General features: G+C 37.9%; 1 long non-coding RNA gene across 1 annotated transcript; it reads right to left on the minus strand.

The window, feature by feature from the left end:
* Positions 1 to 10,025: 10,025 nt before the first annotated feature.
* On the minus strand, positions 10,026 to 16,232 carry LOC131280615 (uncharacterized). Its single transcript, XR_009188279.1, has 2 exons — positions 16,023 to 16,232; positions 10,026 to 10,590 (listed from the first exon to the last, which is right to left on the minus strand). It is a non-coding gene; the product is annotated as an uncharacterized lncRNA (long non-coding RNA).
* Between the last annotated feature and the right edge of the window lie 1,356 nt (positions 16,233 to 17,588).

The raw sequence follows: 17,588 nt of genomic DNA on the forward strand, positions 1-17,588 counted from the left end.
GAGCCCACTGTTGGGCCCTCCTTCCTTCCTGGTTCTTGCCGTTGCACCTGGAGGATTGCCACTGCTCTCCCAGGGCCCACAACAGTGACCCCCCGGCCAGGAGCCCAGTACCCCCCTAGCTGTTGTTATTAATTGTTTCCACTATGAGTATATATAGACATTACCATATACCCTGGGCATATGCCCTGTATAACTCCCTGTCAACCATATATATCCTGTCAATAACATCCCATATCAGTATTCCTCCGCTGCCATTGTTGAACCACTCTGTGATCCAAAACTTCCCGTAAAGTGAATCCCAACATAATGTCAGCTTCAGAAGAGTCTTAGATCACCAGAATTCATATATACAATATACAGTATTTCCCCAGATCCACCATAAAACCTTTTCCCTTCCACAGCAATAATCTTTTAACTTATTCATATCATATTTCCTGAAACTGATGTACAGATTCCGAAACTATAGTTTTCAAACAAGGTAACATTTGTGCTTACTATGTGGTCCATACTTTAGGTTGTACAGTTTTCTAAATTTTTTAGTTATCCTATGTTTTGTCTTATGGTTTTCATTATTAGTCTGTCGTCCCCTATATGTTTTTGGTGTAATATTAGCTGTTTTATATTCATCCTCGTGTACTCTCACATAACTCCTCTTTTGCCCCCTTGTTTACCTTTGTTCCATCCATTGCACGTCCATTTTCCCCTCCCCTTAGGGCCCACAACGCCTGCCAATCTAATGCCCTGGGAGCTGTCCTTTCTCACGAGAGATACAGTTCTCTCTATTCGACGGCATTAGTCTTCCCCAGGATATGGGTCCACCCCACCCAATGGTAGAACCCACCTTGGCAAAATGAGCCTTCAGCTATTCCCTCCGGAGTCCTCCCGCATCAGACCATACCCCCTGAGCATCCTAACCAGGTGACCCTCCTACTTATACTTTGATACGTTTTACTCAACATTTAGTTCTCAATGAACTTCTGGCACTCTCCCATGTTTGTATGTTGCCCCTCCCTCCCACCTAATTATAAACTTTTAAAAAGAGCATGATGCCAAATGCATAAAAGTAGAGTCAGCCTGAATTAAGAACTTGGTTTTCATTAAGTGTGTGACCTTGGGTTTAAATATTTTCTTTGTTCACTTGATTTATACAGCTGTAAAATTATTCTCACGGTGTACATATCAGTCTATAATAACCCTGTAAAGAACTCGCATATGCATCTTACTGATCATGAAGTATACAAAGGTGATTAGATGAGCTCTTGTTGGCCTAATTTAATTAATTTAGATTCATGCATCATTACTAATCTCTTAGGCAGATGGCTGCAAGTATTGAAATAACTGCTAATAATCTCTGGTGTGAAAATATGCATGTTGTAAAAAATGCAAACATTATCATTAAAGGCTTTGCAACACATACCTTGTCCTTCTTTAAGATCTATCTAGTGTCTCTGAAGAAAAAAATTGTAAAAAGATTTGGTACTCGATATTTCTGATGTCCTCACCTGTATCCAAATAACTGAATACAGCCCGAGAGTACTTCACAAGCGTCCTGACAAGTCACTTTATATTCAGACCTGCAAATAATGTCAAATGGACGCTCAAATCTGCCTACCATATAAGTCACTGCTCTGCAATCCTACTGTGTTGATGTCCACACTCTCCACAATGACTGGTTTACTTCTCCTCCCTCTTCAAAGCTCCAGCACCCCCACTGGACCCATATTCTCTGATATTCTTAAAATGTTTCTTCAATACATTTGAACAGTTGCCTGCATTTTACTAATCTCCTAACACTACCAATCCATGGAAGAAATGGCTTCGTCAACCCTCAATGGACTGTCCCCTCCCAACCCCCCCCCCCAAACACACACACATATGTGGATGCCCTCCTGACTGTTTTACAGCTTTCACCCACCATGCTGGGTCACTCTCATGATAGGAAGGACTCATGCTGTGTATTTAGTATATTCCTCCATGTTCATCATTCATGGTCTTAAATCCCACACCATTCCATAAGGCCAACTTCTGGGATACCAGGGGACAGAGCTCATGTGTATGTGAATGCTGTGGCCTTGAGCAGCCATGGATGGGGTGGTGAAGGGGGCTGCAGCAGAGGTCCCAACACAGGAGTAGCTTGATTCTCTTGGACTATCCACATAAGCAGAAACCAGAAAGTTTAGACAGTATTCCCAGAGGTATATGAGGTATGGATCAAGCTAGGGAATAAAGACTTGAAGCCTGACTGCTGAAAGCAGGACACCACGAACAACTGTGTATTACTCAGGGTTCTCAAGGGGAACAGAATCAACAGGAGATACCTGTAAATACTATGAGATTTCATAAGATTCTCTTATGTGATCATGGGGATGCACAAGTCCAGGTTCTGCAGGCAGGCGGCAAACCAGGGGCTCTGATGAAGTCCAGTGAAGTCCTAACAAGTTTCTGAGAGACATTGGTTGTCCAAAGACAAGTTGGAAAATTCTCTCTGAATGCTGAAATCACTTCCCCTTTTAAGGCATTCAACTGTCTGTGTCACTCATTGCTAACAGTTATCTCCCAGACTGATGTAGATATAATCAACTATTTATGCAGGAAATCCACTCGTGACAAAAATCCATAAATGTCCTTGTATTACAATCAGCCCAGTGCTTCCTTGACTAATCAACTGGGCACAGTTATCTGGCTGATTGACATGTTAACCCAACCATCACAAACTCTATGCCAACAAACTAGATAACCTGAATGACATGGACAAATTCTCAGAAACATACAAACTGCTTACATTGACTCAAAAAAATAGAAGATCTCAACAAACTAATTACTAGTCATGAGATTGAATCAGCAAAAAAAAAAACCACAAAACATCCCACAAAGGAAAGTCCCAGAAAAGATTGCTTCACAGGGGAATTCTACTAACATTTCAAGAAGAGTTAACTCTGAATCTGCTCAAATTCTCCCAAACTATTGAAGAGGAGAGATGACTCCATAATTAATTCTATAAGGGCAATATTTTCCTCATACCAAGGCAGATGAAGATAATAAAAGAAAAGAAAGCTACAACCAATATCTCTTTGAATATAGATGCAAAAATCCCCAACAAAATACTACCAAACTGAATGCAATAGCATATTAAAAGACTATACACTATGATTAAATGGGATTTATGCCCAGTGTGCAAGGTTGGCTCAACATAAGGAAATCAATGAAGGAAGCAAATGTGGCTCAAGCAGTTGGGTGCCCACCTGCTACATGGAAGGTGCTGGGTTTGCTTCCAAATGCCTCCTAAAGAAGACAAACAAGACAGCAAGCTAACATGATGGGCTGGCATGGCAAGGTGATGCAACAAGATGATGCAAAAAGAAAACACAATGAGAGACACAACAAGCAGGGGTGGAGGTGGCTCAAGCCATTGGACACCTCCCTCCCACATGGGAGGTTCAGGCTTCATTCCTGGTGCCCCCTAAATAGAAGATGGGCACACAATGAACAAGCATAGAGAGCAGTGAACAAAAAACAACAAGGGGTAGGGTGAATAAATGAATTTCTAAAAATCAATTGAGGTGAGGCAGGGCAAGATGGCATCCAAGTGAGTATGCTCTCATCATTTCTCCTGCAAAGCACAGGCTGAGTGGGGATGGAACCTTGCCGGAGCAGGCTGTTCAGGAACCTACAAAGCAGGATGTGTCTTGATGTTGATCTGGAGAGATGGTGACAAAAGTAGTGCTTGCTCAAGGTAAAACTGTGGCTTCCTAACACTGAAAGTCAGAAGCTGTGGGAAGGCAAAACCCTTCCCCATAGGGCAGTGTTCCCTGAAAGGGCCAATCGCACGGCAGTGTTCCCAAGCCCCATTTTCCCCAAATAAGTGATCCCCAAGACCGTGTTCCCTGAACATCCGTCACCCACATTCCACAGACCCAGGTACCCCTTGTCCGCATTATCCCAGGACTCCATTTCTGGAAACCAGCACTCCCTGAAATCTGGCATTCCCCTAGCCTTCTGGTCTTGAACTAACTCCAGGAATGGGAGGGTTTTGGAGGGAGGTGCAGAGGGGCCTGAGGAGTGCAGGTTCAATTTTCTGGTCCCTCCCTCCGGGTTTTTTGTGTTTTTTTTTTGAGCTTGGAGGAGCACACCGCCTGGTTTGGGGAGAGGCTAGGAAGAGAGGAGAGGCAAATCTACAGAGAAAGCCTGATTTACCTAATTCCCCTGGGATAGGAAACTTGATCTGGGAAAAAGTGGAGTCAGAAAATTAACTAGCCCTCCTGTAGCAACCCAAGGGAGAGGAACAGTAGGACATGCTTTGCAGCTTCCAGTAGCATTTTTAGGGTTCCTGGTAAGGTGTGGGTGCTCTCTCTCAAGAAATTAAGAGTCATAATTTTCTGTGGTGAGTTGGTTCACTAGGGGCCCATCTGAATCTCCTATGGAGCCCCTCACACAGTCTTCCTGTTGCCTTGGGAGAGAGGGAAGTGAGGGAGGAAGGGGAAAGGTCAGACTGCTAAGCAGTTTATTCAATTGCAAAGAGGATTCCTTGCTTGAGGCCTGTCTGGTTTTTTTGTTGGTCTGTTTTCTTGTTTTTCCTTCCCCTTTATCCCTCACAGACCTTTTCTTTTTTTTCGCTTCTTTTTCTTTATCTAGCTTACTATTTTTCCCCCTCCCCCCCCTTCTTTTTCCTTTTTTTAATATTGGGTGCTGCAGACAGCTTTTCTTATTTGCTATGTTTTCTCAGCCTAGATTTCCTCTTTTCTATGTATACTGATATTGGCTAACTAATATTATCCCCTGTCCTTTCCATCTTTCTACCCTAGATTGTGTATTTTTCTGTTACATTTCACCTCTCTTTGTTTAGCCCCCAATTTTTCTGACTTTTTATTTCTAATAGCTCTATTATTTTTTCTATCTTTTTTAAAAAAGATTTATGTATTTATTTACTTCTCTCCCCTTCCCACCCCCTCCCCCTCCACTCCCGCCGGTTGTCTGTTCTCTGTGTCTATTTGCTGCGTGTTCTTTGTCCACTTCTGTTGTCGTCAGCAGCACAGGAATCTGGGTTTTTTTTTTTCATTGTGTCATCTTGTTGTGTCAGTTCTCTGTGTGTGTGGCGCCATTCCAGGGCAGGCTGCACTTTTTTTTCGCACTGGGTGGCTCTCCTTACAGGGTTCAATCCTTGTGCATGGGGTTTCCCTATGTGGGGGACACCCCTGTATGGCAGGACACTCCTTTTGCGGATCAGTACTGCACATGGGCCAGCTCCACACGGGTCAAGGAGGCCTGGGGTTTGAACCTCGGACCTTCCATGAGGTAGACGGATGCCCTAACCACTGGGCCCAGTCCGCCACCCCATCTTTTTTCTATCTTTTATTCACTCTTTATAGTGTTGTCCTTTCTTTTCTCTTTCCCTCTCTCCTGAATACACTGGCCTTTTAATTCATACTATATTACTCTCCATATTCAGTTTACTGTCTCATTATAGGTACTCCAATTTTCTTATTGTTATAATTCTATACAGCTTGCATGAGCTTAATATCTGTTCTCCTAGATCTCACATGGTTCTTCTGCTAACATTTATTATCAATACTTCTATTATACTTTTTCTTTCATTATGCCTTTTGCTCTCTCTGGCTCTAATATTTTCCTTCAAGGGAACTTAGACAACAACAAGGAAATAGAATAAGAAGAACAAAGTGACAAAGAGAAGACTTAACATGCACACAAAAACAACAACGAATTAAATCCCAAGACTAGACAAAAAAGCTAATCAACTGAATAAACCTATCAAGATAAAATGATGAAAAGACAGCAACAAAAAACTAAAAACCAAACCAATAATTAGGAAAACATGGCTGAATCCAATGAACAAACTAAAAACCAGGAAGTGGAGCAGAACTTTGAACAACTAATCGAAGCTCTCAAAACATATATCATGGACTATTTTAATGAAGTGAAGGAAGAGATTAAGGATATTAAGAAAACACTTGGAGAGCATACAGAAAAAATTGTAATCATACACACAAAGATAATGGATATGATGGTGATGAACATCACAATTCGAGAAATCAAAAAATACACTCTCAGCAAATAACAGCAGGTTTGAAGAGGGAGAGGAAAGAATTAGTGATGTGGAAGACAGTACATCTGAAATCAAACAGATAGTAGAATTGATTGATAAAAAGATAGAAAAAATCCAGCAGGAATAGGGACCTGAATGACAATGCAAAATGCACGAACATACCCATTATACGCACCCCAGAAGGGAAAGAGAAGGGAGAGGGGACAAAAGGGCTGTTGGAGAAAATAATGGTTGTAAACTTCCAAACTTATTGAGGGAGATGAAGGTACATGTCCAGGAAGCACAACACAGCCAAACAGCATAAATCCCAACAGGCCTATCCCAAGACATATACGTGTCAAATTATCCAATGCTCAAGACAAAGAGAAAATACTAAAAGCAGCAAGAAAAAAGAGAACCATCACATACAAAGGAGGCTCCATAAGATTAAGTGCTGATTTCTCATCTGAAATCATGGAGGCAAGAAGGCAATAGTATGACATAGTCAGGGTAGTAAAAGAAAAAAATTTCCAACCAAGAATAATCTATCCAGCAAAGCTAGCATTCAAAAATGATGGAGAGTTCACAATATTAACAGATAAACAGAAACTAAAAGAGTATGCCAATAAGGAGCCTGCCCTTCAAGAAATACTGAAGGAAGTTCTGCAGAGGAAAGAAAAAAAAAAACAGGAGAGACAGCATTGGAAAAGGTAAGAACAACTAAAAAGACAAAAAGAGAAAAAAAATCAAACAAAATATGACAAACACAAATCCAAAAATATGACTAATATAAGTAATTCCTTGAAAGTAATAACACTGAATGACAATGGATTAAACACATCTATTAAGAGACACAGATTGGAAGATTGGATAGGGAAATATGGCCCATCTATATGCTGTCTACAGAAAACACATTTGAGACCCAAGGATTCAAGGAGATTGAAAGTGAACAGCTGGAAAATATTCTTACAGGCAAACAATAACCAAAAAAGGGCAGGAGTGGCTATATCAGTATCAGACAAAATAGGCCTTAAATACAAAACAATTGTGACAGATAAAGATGGACATTACATATTAGTGAAAGGAATAATCTTTCAAGAAGAAAGAACAATCATAAACATTTATGTCCCTAACATGGGCACCTCCAGATATGTGAGGCAAACACTGGAAAAACTAAGTGAAGGAATAGATGCCTCTACAATTATAGTAGGGGACTTTTATATACTCCTACCACCATTGGACAGAACATCTCAAAAAGAATCAATAAAGAAACAAAGACTTTGAACAATATAATAGAGGACCTGGACCTAACAGACCTATACAGAACATTACACCCAAATACAGCAGGATAGATATTCTTCTCATGCTCACATGGATCAGTCTCCAAGATAGACCACATGCTAGGCCACAGAGAAAGTCTCAGTGAATTCAGAAAGATTGAAATCATACAAAATAATTTCTCTGACCACAGTGGAATGAAGCTGGAAATCTGCAATGGCCAGAGACCCAGATTTGACACCAAGATTTGGAAGTTAAACAACACACTCTTAGACAAACAGTGGGTCAAGGAGGAAATCTCAACAGAAATCAAGAACTACCTTGAAACTAATGAAAATGATAGCACAACATATCAAAACTTATGGGATCCAGCAAATCCAGTAACAAGAGGGAAAATTATAGCCATAAACTCATGCATCAAAAAAGAAGAAAGAGCTAAAATTGAAGAACCAACTGCAAACTTGGAGGAATTTAGTTAAAAAAACAAGAAACTAAACCCAAAAGAAGATGAAAGAAAGAAAGAACAAAGATCAGAGCAGAACTAAAAGAAATAGAAAATAAGAAAGTGCTCAAAAAACTAAACAAAATCAAGAGCTGGTTCTTTGCGAAGATCAATAAAATTGACAAACCCTTAGCTAGACTAACAAAGAAAAAAGAGAGAAGATGCAATATACAATATAAGAAATGGGAAAGGGGATATCACCACTGACCCAACAGAAATAAAGACTATCATAAGAGGATACTTTGAAAAACTATATTCCAACAAGAAGGACAATTTAGAGGAAATGGACAAATTCCTAGAAACACATAAGCAGCCCACATGGACAAAAGAGAAATTGATGATCTCAACAAACCAATCACAAGTAAAGAGATAGAATCAGTCATTAAAAACTTCCCAACTAAGAAGAGCCCTGGGCAAGATGGCTTCACAGGTGAATTCTACCTGACATTCCAGAAAGAACTAACACCAATCTTGCTTAAACTCTTCCAAAAAATTGAAACAAAGGAACATTGCCTAACTCATTCTATGATGCCGACATTACCCTAATACCAAAGCCAAACAAAGACACCACAAGAAAGGAAAATTACAGACCAATCTCTCTAATGAACCTAGATGCAAAAATCCTCAACAAAATACTTGCTAATTGTATTCGACAACACATTAAATGAATTATACACCATGACCAAGTGGGATTCACTCCTGGTATGCAAAGATGGTTCAACATAAGAAAATCAATTAATGTAATACACCACATAAATAGATTGAAGGAAAAAAATCACATGATCTTATCTATAGATGCAGAAAAAGCATTTCACAAAATACAGCCCTGTTTCTTGATAAAAACACTGAAAAAGATAGGAATAGAAGGAAAATTTCTGGACATGATAAAGGGTACATATGAAAAACCCCAGCTAACATCATTTACAATGGTGAAATCCTAAAATCTTTCCCTCTAAGATCAGGAACAAGACAAGGATGCCCACTATCACCCCTTCTGTTTAACGTTGTGTTAGAAGTACTTGCTCGAGGACTGAGACAAGAACCAGATATAAAAGGCATCCAAATTGGAAAGGAAAAAGTCAAAATATCACTATTTGTGAATGACATGATCCTATACATAGAAAGCCCTGAGAAGTCTACAACAAAGCTTCTAGAACTTATAAATGAGTTCAGTAAAGTCTCAGGTTATAAGTTCAATGCACAAACATCTGTAGCATTTCTGTATACCAACAATGAGCAATCTGAGGAGGAAATCAAGAAACAAATACCATTTACAATAGTAAAAAAATAAAATACCCAGGAATAAATGTAACTAAAGATGTAAAAGACAGAAAACTGCACAACATTGTTCAAGGAAATCAAAGAAGACCTAAATAAATGGAAGAATATTCCCTGTTCATGGATAGGAAGACTAAATATTATTAAGATGTCTATCCTACCAAAACTGTTCTACAGATTCAATGCAATCCCAATAAAGTTCAACACAGCATTTTTAAATGGACTAGAAAAACTAACTATGAAATTTATTTGGAAAGGAAAGAGGCCCCAAGTAGCCAAAGACATATTGAAAAAGAAAAATGAAATTGGAGGAATCACACCAACTGACTTGAAAACATACTTCAAAGCTACAGTAGTGAAAATGGCATGGTTCAGTAAAAATGATAAAGAGGCTTTTGTAGAAAGGTCACATTGAGTTCATTTCCATCACACTCAGGAACACAAATTCCAAAGTAGGGCCAAGTGACACGGCATAGAATTCCAGAGCCATTTGCCATGACCACAGTACCTGTGGGTCTCCATAGCCCTCAGGAGAACCAGTACCTGGGGTTGTATCTACTTTGACTGTCTCTGGGGTCCTGCTGAGGCATGCATAAGAGCGACCCCTCTGATCATCTCCTGACCCTTTTATGAAGTTTTTAGCCATATAAACTCATTTGTCTTTGCCATTTCCCCCTGTTATTCAAGGTCAAAAAGCAGTTTTTAACACATGATCCTACATGTAGGCTGAGATATTCTGTTGGTCTGAGTTAATGTGAGATGTTGTGGCCTTGGTTAAGGCACAGTTATTATCTGGGGAAAGGGCATGGAGAACGATGATGCAGAAAATGAAAGCAGGTGTACTTGAGATTAAGGGGAACTCAGCATTCTCCTAGTTCCTGTCCCATGTCCAAGAGCAGGAAGGAGAGGAAAAGGGAGTGACAATCATTGCCAGAGCTGGAAAAGGAGATTTTATTAAGTAGGTCAGCAAGAGATATAAAAGGACAGTTTAATAAAGAAAAATTGCCTCCTTTCTTTAGAGATGATGGTCCCCTGAACCCCGTTGTGTTGTGTCTTTTAACCACCATGTTCATTCAGGTTCTCCTACAAGTGGTGCCTGAACAGGGACCTGAATGACGGGGAAGTCCGGGAATTTCCAGATGAACTGGTAAGACAGACGGGCTGTCCCCCATAGCCTCAGGGTAATGGGGAATTTTCAGTCACAATGGAATGAGTATGCTTGGTTGCTTTTAAAAACTCTACTAAGAGTGTATCAAGATAGACATGTTATTCCTTTAAACGTCTGGTCATTAACAAACTCGATTACATTAGCTTTGCAACCATTACAAAGTGAGACTCAGAATACTGATTCTGATATTACTTCTGATTCTGAGTCTAATTCTTCTTCAGATACTCCATCTGATGAGGGAAATAAATTGCTCAATGCTTCTGATCCTCCTTGTTTTATTTCTTCATTGCAGATATGTTCAGGCACGATGTAAATCTTGCAAACCTGAGGAAAGACAGAGAGCGGATGAACCAAAACCTACTAATAATTATGGGATTTTTGCATTAGATAATAACAAGGAGGAGGAAAAATGGCCAACCACTCCTCCAAAAGAATATTTTGCTGCATTACTTCGATAGGATATGAATACTCCTCCAGGTTATTCTGTTAGAGTAGATCTTGCCCAAGGACAAACAGGGCTTATGAAGGGAATTTCTCAAGTGGCCTGAGAGGGTGATCTTGCTGCAGCTAAATTAATGAATGCTTTTCCTATTACAGTTACCCAGCAACCACCTGATGCACAACACCCCCAGGGCTGGGTGCAATTTAACCATGAACCTATCAATTTTAAAGTCATAAAAGAATTGAAATCTGCTTTTAGCACATATGGGCCCACTACCCCATTCACTTTCTCCTTAGTAGAATCAGTAAGCCAAAATCCTCTTTGTCCCAAGGATTGGGTGGTTTTAGCTAAAGCTAGCTTGATGGGAGGTCTCTGTTTGTTACGGAGAAGTGGTTGGTTTAAAGAATGCAGGGCTCTGGCTAAATGTAATCAGGCTCACAATATCGCTATTACCTTGGATGTGCTTACAGGCACAGGAGCCTATGAACCTCTGAAATAAGTACAACATCTCGCATAGGCAAAAGTGCTAAATAAAGTCCTTGTTAGTGAAATCAGGCTTGTAAGAAAACTCTCTGTTAAAGTGTTAGCTAAGATAAGGAAATTATTCTGGTGGCAGCTCTGCAAAACCCCTGCTGTCTACATGATAATGTAGCTGTGGACTAGTGGGGGTTAATAGAATTAAGGCACTGGAAAAGGAGAAAAACATGAAAATATTAGTGTTCTGTTTTGTTTCCATGCTGATTCTGATTGGGCCTATTTAGTCAAATTTTTAAAATTAGTACAAAATTTTTATCAAGGTGTTAAAAGGAATTTTCTGTTTTGAATCAATAGCTTACTCCTAAACTTCAAGTTTCAGTGTAGTCTTAAAGAGTAGTAATCCAAAAAATGTGAGTTAACAGTCTGTCTAAACTGCTAAATAAAAAGCTTAACTACATTTATGCTGCTCAAGTTATCTTAACTGGTTGCTGATAACTAATAAAAGTGTTTTCAAGAACAAGTTTGCATGTTACAGGCAACATGAATTCCAAAAGAAATGTTAAAAGCAGTAAAATCTCAGATGTAAAATGATGGAGAGCTTAAAAACAACTAAACCAAAAGGGTAAGAATTATGAGTCAAATTGTGAACTTTATGTTTCTGTTGGTGTGTTGTAATTGTTTTTGTGTTTGTCTGTTTGTTCATTGTCAGTGTATATTTTGATACCTCCAGATGGTAATATGAATTGATAAATAAAAATTTCTAAAAGAGCTCTATTCAAATGGCCTAAAATTAAATAAGCATTTATATTAATACATAAGTTTAAATGTTAATAAGATCTCTACAGTGATAAAAATTCTAAGTCTTAATTAATGAAATTACTGTCTCTTCAAAAAAAATGGTTCTTGCCTAAATTGAAATGAATAGTTTATTTTTCTTCACAAAATAAAGGATGTAAAACTTAAATAATATTTTAAAAGGTAAAAATTTGTAGAAGTGCTGACTAAAATTTGATAAGTCTGTTCAAAAAAGTGTGTTTTGTCCTAAAATAAGACAGCTGGTTTTCATAAAATCAGGAAGAACATATGCAGGATGGGACTTCAATGCATGTGGTAAGTTAGAGAGGGTATGATGATAACTGCGGGTGAGGGAATATGTTCTGTAAAGGTAAAATTTGTCTTAGGATAATATAATTATACTTGATATGGTTATAAATAATTATAAGAAGTTTGTGGAAGCATCGTTCAAAATGTTTGGAATTGGCTGATTCCAAAGGTATTATTAAACAAAACCCAAATTAATAGTAATTACAAAAGGTAATTTTATAACAGGGAAACTTGTTGGCAGTCAGCCTCCCCTGTCAACTTGTTTCTAAAATACTGTTTTTAGTATTGCAGGTTACTAGGTATTTGTTATAAAGAAAAGTTATATTTGCATATAACCAAACTGAATCATTAATCTTACAAATTTGTGTAGTGTTAATGATAATTGTATGCTGTAAGAAGTTTGCTTGCAAACAGTTTCCAAAATTGTTTTGGTAACTTATATAGATAGAATGTATAAAATATGTTTTTATTATTAAAGAAACAGAAAATAATTTTGTCCTAAAATAAAATGATTGGTTATTAAGAAAGAGTAAATTGTGGGACAAACCTGAATGAATACTAAAAGTGCAGAAGGTTCATGGAAAAGGAGTTTTTATGGTTAAAGTTGAGTAAGATTTGATTGGTCTGTCTATAAAGTTTTAAAAGCTTTAGTATCAAATAGTATATTGGCGCAAAATTAAAATTTTCCTCTTTCTGTTAATGTGACAAAGTTTCACAAATCATTAGTCTGTTCTAGTAAAAGTTTATAAAGACTTTTTCTCCTGAATAATCAGTATGCAAAAAAAAAGTCTGTTTTATCAAAATAGCTTTTTGTAGTTTAACCTTATCATTTCCTTGGTTTTTTTTTTTTAAGAAGAAACAAATCTTATCATGTTTAAAGGAACTTAATGTTCAAACCTACTTTCTCAAAATCAAATCCTGAAAAGTAGCTTTTTATTTCAAACTGGTTACAAGAGATTTGTTCTTTTACCTTGAAAGAAAAATTAAAGTAATAAAATAGTTGAGTTCATTTAATATGCTATAAGTTAATTGGAAGGTGTTTAAAGTGTTATAAAATTAACACAATTTTTTAACCCTCTGTTAATTAAAATTGTATGAGTAAAAGTTTCATATGAATACTTAAGAGTGTATAAATTTACCAATATTTCAGCAAAATATTAAACAAAAGTACAGTATGGTTAATTATGGTTTTAGTTATTATAAAAAGGCATGTGTCACAGAAACAACCTCTTTTCATCAATTAAAGTAACAACACTGTAGTATGCAGCAATCCCAACTACTACTAATTTGTTGCAAGAAATTAATATCCAACTGTGTCACCATCACTTTGTTTTAAAACTAGCTAAAACTTTCTTTAGTACCTTCTTAGACAAGTCAAGGAAACCTACGCTTCCCTATCTGTGGAAAACCTAACAATGGACTTTATTAAAGGAAACATCAGAAATAATAATATTCTATCTTAAAACCCTAAAATAGGCAAACAATTAGACCAGGCTGCAAGGTCCCTACTGCTCTATCAAATTCTTAAATGTTTTTGGTTGGGTAGAATAAAACTATACCCTCTGTTGTAATTAATAAAGTACAATATTTTCTCATGTTAATAGAGATTGTAATATTGTTAAGATACAAAACAAACCTCACCCCAAAAAGCAGAGGTGTCAGCTGTTAGTCAATTACTTTCTGATGTACATGAACCTGTTAATATAGTAGCTGACTTTGCCTATGTTTGCTATACTGCTTATATTTCTGAAAGTATGGAGATTGATTTACTTTTGGCTAAATTACAAAATCTTATTCATATTCGGTCACAACCCATTTATATTACACATATCCAATCACATTCTACTCTCCCTGAACCACTAATATTATAGATTCTTTCATTGGAAATGTTTTACAAGATGGACTTCATTTTTATCATATGATGCACACAACTGATAAAGGCTTAAAGGCACGCTTTCCTTCACTCACTGCAGAACAATCAAAATATAACCTGTCAATGTTCTCAATGTAATCAATATACCCATCCCTCATTAAATGAAGTTGTTAATCCACGAGGTTTAAGTAGTGGTCAGTTACAGCAAATGGATGTTACTCATTTTCCTCCTTTTGGCAGATTAGCATACATCCATGTAACTGTAGATACATGTAGTGGATTTACTTGGACTTCTGCTATGACAAGAAAAACTGCAAAACATGTTATTCATCATTGTCTTGCCACTATGGCTATTATGGGCATGCCAAATAAGATTAAAACTGACAATGGCCCTGCATATGCTAGTAAATCATTTTCTAATTTCTGTAAAGCATGGAATATCCAACATAGTACTGGAATCCCCTATAATCCCCAAGGACAAGCTATCATAGAAAGAACTAATGGTATTTTAAAAACCTATTTATATAAAATCTTAAATTAAAAAGGGGGAAATGAAGGAACATCCCCCATAGGCATAATAGAGATGGGTCTAATTAATGATTTTTGGCCAGCAGTTATATTAAGCAAAGCCCTTTGCACTCTGAACATTCTTAACATTCAGGCTAACACTCATACATCAGCAGCTGAATGGTTCTGGGAAGGAAAATCAGGACATTATAAAAATCTTCAACAACCGATATATTATAAAAAGCTTTTAGATAATACATGGCACCCTGTTATGGTAAAAGTGTGGGGTCAGGGGTATGCTCTTGTTGTTACAGAAGATGGAGAAGAGTGTTGGATACCTTCTCGTCACATTAAGACTTGTGACTGCTCTGCATAAAGTAAGTACAAATGAAAATTATACATATTGGGCTTGCATTCCAAATCCTCCCTTATTGGAAGCTCTTACATGGGAAGATACTTCTTATGCTGTATATCTTAATGATTCTTTGAGTTTTCCAGGACCTACTGGTCATCATTTACTGTTACATCCCAAAGAGGAAGGGCCAACTTTTAAAAATGCTACATTTCCTTTCATAAATCGTCCTTTGTGTGTCAGCCTTTCCTCTTGCTTCATGCCCCATAATAGAAGTTTAATTATTATTGAAGGTACTACGTTATTTGTCATTACTTATCTGTACCATTTACTAATTTCAGTTGGCTTAATTATTCTTGTAAGTCATTTCAAAAGTCCACAGTCAATGATTGGTTTTATTTTCATGGTATTAATGCAGTTCAGTCTCTTAAAGATTCCTATGGAATAGTATGGGATTGGGCCCCTGTGGGAGCTCAGATATCAATCAGACTGAATATCTCTTGGAACATTGGTACCAATAATACTATCACCATTACTACTGCTTCAAAAATACATTTTTGAATAACTATGGAAAATATATCAGCCAGGAGTGATAAAATAAAATGGCTTAATTTGGGAAAATATATCCCTCAACCTTGGGATGATTCTGTTAATGTCACTCAACACAACTTATGTAAGTGGCTTTTGGCTTTACAACCTATTTTAGTGCATGAAGGATATCATAATGACTCTAATTAAGTAAAATTGGGAAAAGGAGAGAAAGTTTTTGATGGCATGTGTTAGGGATCCTTTGGTTTTTGTGACTGGTACAATGAATGTATCAGATAAAAGTTTTCAATGCTGTAATTGTTCTCTCAGAACTTTTGTGTCTTCTAGTAGCTGGATGCTGCAAAATGAAACCATCTTGTTAGCCTCCCAGTGACAAGGAGTGTGGTTACCGGTTCAAATTCCAAGACATTGGCAGCTTAATCCTGAATCACTGTTGTGGGAAACTGGCTTACCTATTTGTTGCTTCCTGTTATTGTAGAAGATGTTGCAAGTTACTTCCTGTTATTGTAGAAGATGTTGCAAGTTGCTTCCTGCTATTGTAAATTACCTTATTGTAGATGTTGCTTCCTGCTATTTAGAAGATGCTGCAAGCTGCTTCCTGTTATTGTAAATTACCTTATTGGAGATGTTGCAAGTTGCTTCCTGCTATTGTAGAAGATGTTGCAAGTTGCTTCCTGTAGCAAACAGCTGCTTGTTAGTTTTCAAATAAATACAATGTGGAAACAAGAGTTTCAAAAGCTATGAAGCCCCCTGGTCCCATCTTTGTTTCCTCTCTTGTGCCTTTCTTTCTGTCCTTTTATTTCTTCAGTTCTGCATTGCCTTCCCTTCATGCAGACCTATTGCTGAGCTGGTCTCAGCAACTGGCATCTGAACAGGGACTGGAAGGAAAGAAGAGCCTCAAGCTAAATTAAAGGTATTGTCATGGCACAGAGCCCTGAGTGGTTTAGAAAGCCTTCCAAGTCCTCGGTGAGTAAGGACACTCTTGGGTATTCTAGCGGGGTTACGATGAGAAACAGAGACAGTTCAACAAAATATTGCCCATATGTCTGTCTCCTCAAACAACTCCTCAAGGCAGGAGGAGCTGAGGCCGATGAGTCTCATTTTTAGAAATCTTAGAGATTATAGAAAAATATTGCTCATAATTCCCAGCAACAGGAAGTTTAGAATTAGGAGATTAGGAAGGAGTAGGAAAAAGAGTTTAAAATTTTATGTGTACAAGGTGTTTTGCTCCCTGTTACTATTTGGCCCACTTGGATTATTTCTAAATCTGTTTTGATACTCAATCTAAAGTTGTTTTACCTTCAACTCCTTCATTAACTGGCTTTAGAAAGTCACTTTCCCCTGACAACACCTCCTCAGCCTCTTATGCCTGGAGATGCTCAGCCAAAGTTGTCAGCTTTACAACAGGGCATCTTGCAGACTAAAATGGAGGGAAATCATTTTGAGCTATTTGTGCAAGGAAAGGTTAACAAATATAATGTCCCATATAGGCAAAAGTGCTAAATAAGGTCCTTGTTTGTGAAGTTATGCTTGTAAGAAAACTCTGTTAAAATATTGACTAGGATAAGGAAAATAGGGAAACGGACTTGGCCCAGTGGTTAGGGCATCCGTCTACCACATGGAAGGTCCGCGGTTCAAACCCCAGGCCTCCTTGACCCGTGTGAAGCTGGCCCACGCGCAGTGCTGATGCGCGCAGGGAGTGCCGTGCCATGCAGGGGTGTCCCCCGCGTAGGGGAGCCCCACGCGCAAGGAGTGCGCCCATAAGGAGAGCCACCCAGCGCGAGAGAAAGTGCAGCCTGCCCAGTAATGGTGCCACCCACACTTCCTGTGCCGCTGATGACAATAGAAGCAGACAAAGAAACAAGACACAGCAAATAGACAAAGAGAACAGACAACCAGGGGAGGGGGGGGATTAAATAAACAAATAAAAGTCTTTTAAAAAAAGTCACAAGGGGAGGGGATAAAAAAATAAAATAAAATAAAAGGTTTAAAAAAAAAAGAGGAAAAATTATAAAAAT

This window comes from Dasypus novemcinctus, chromosome 12 (assembly GCF_030445035.2).
Source record: "Dasypus novemcinctus isolate mDasNov1 chromosome 12, mDasNov1.1.hap2, whole genome shotgun sequence".
Lineage (NCBI taxonomy): Eukaryota > Metazoa > Chordata > Mammalia > Cingulata > Dasypodidae > Dasypus > Dasypus novemcinctus.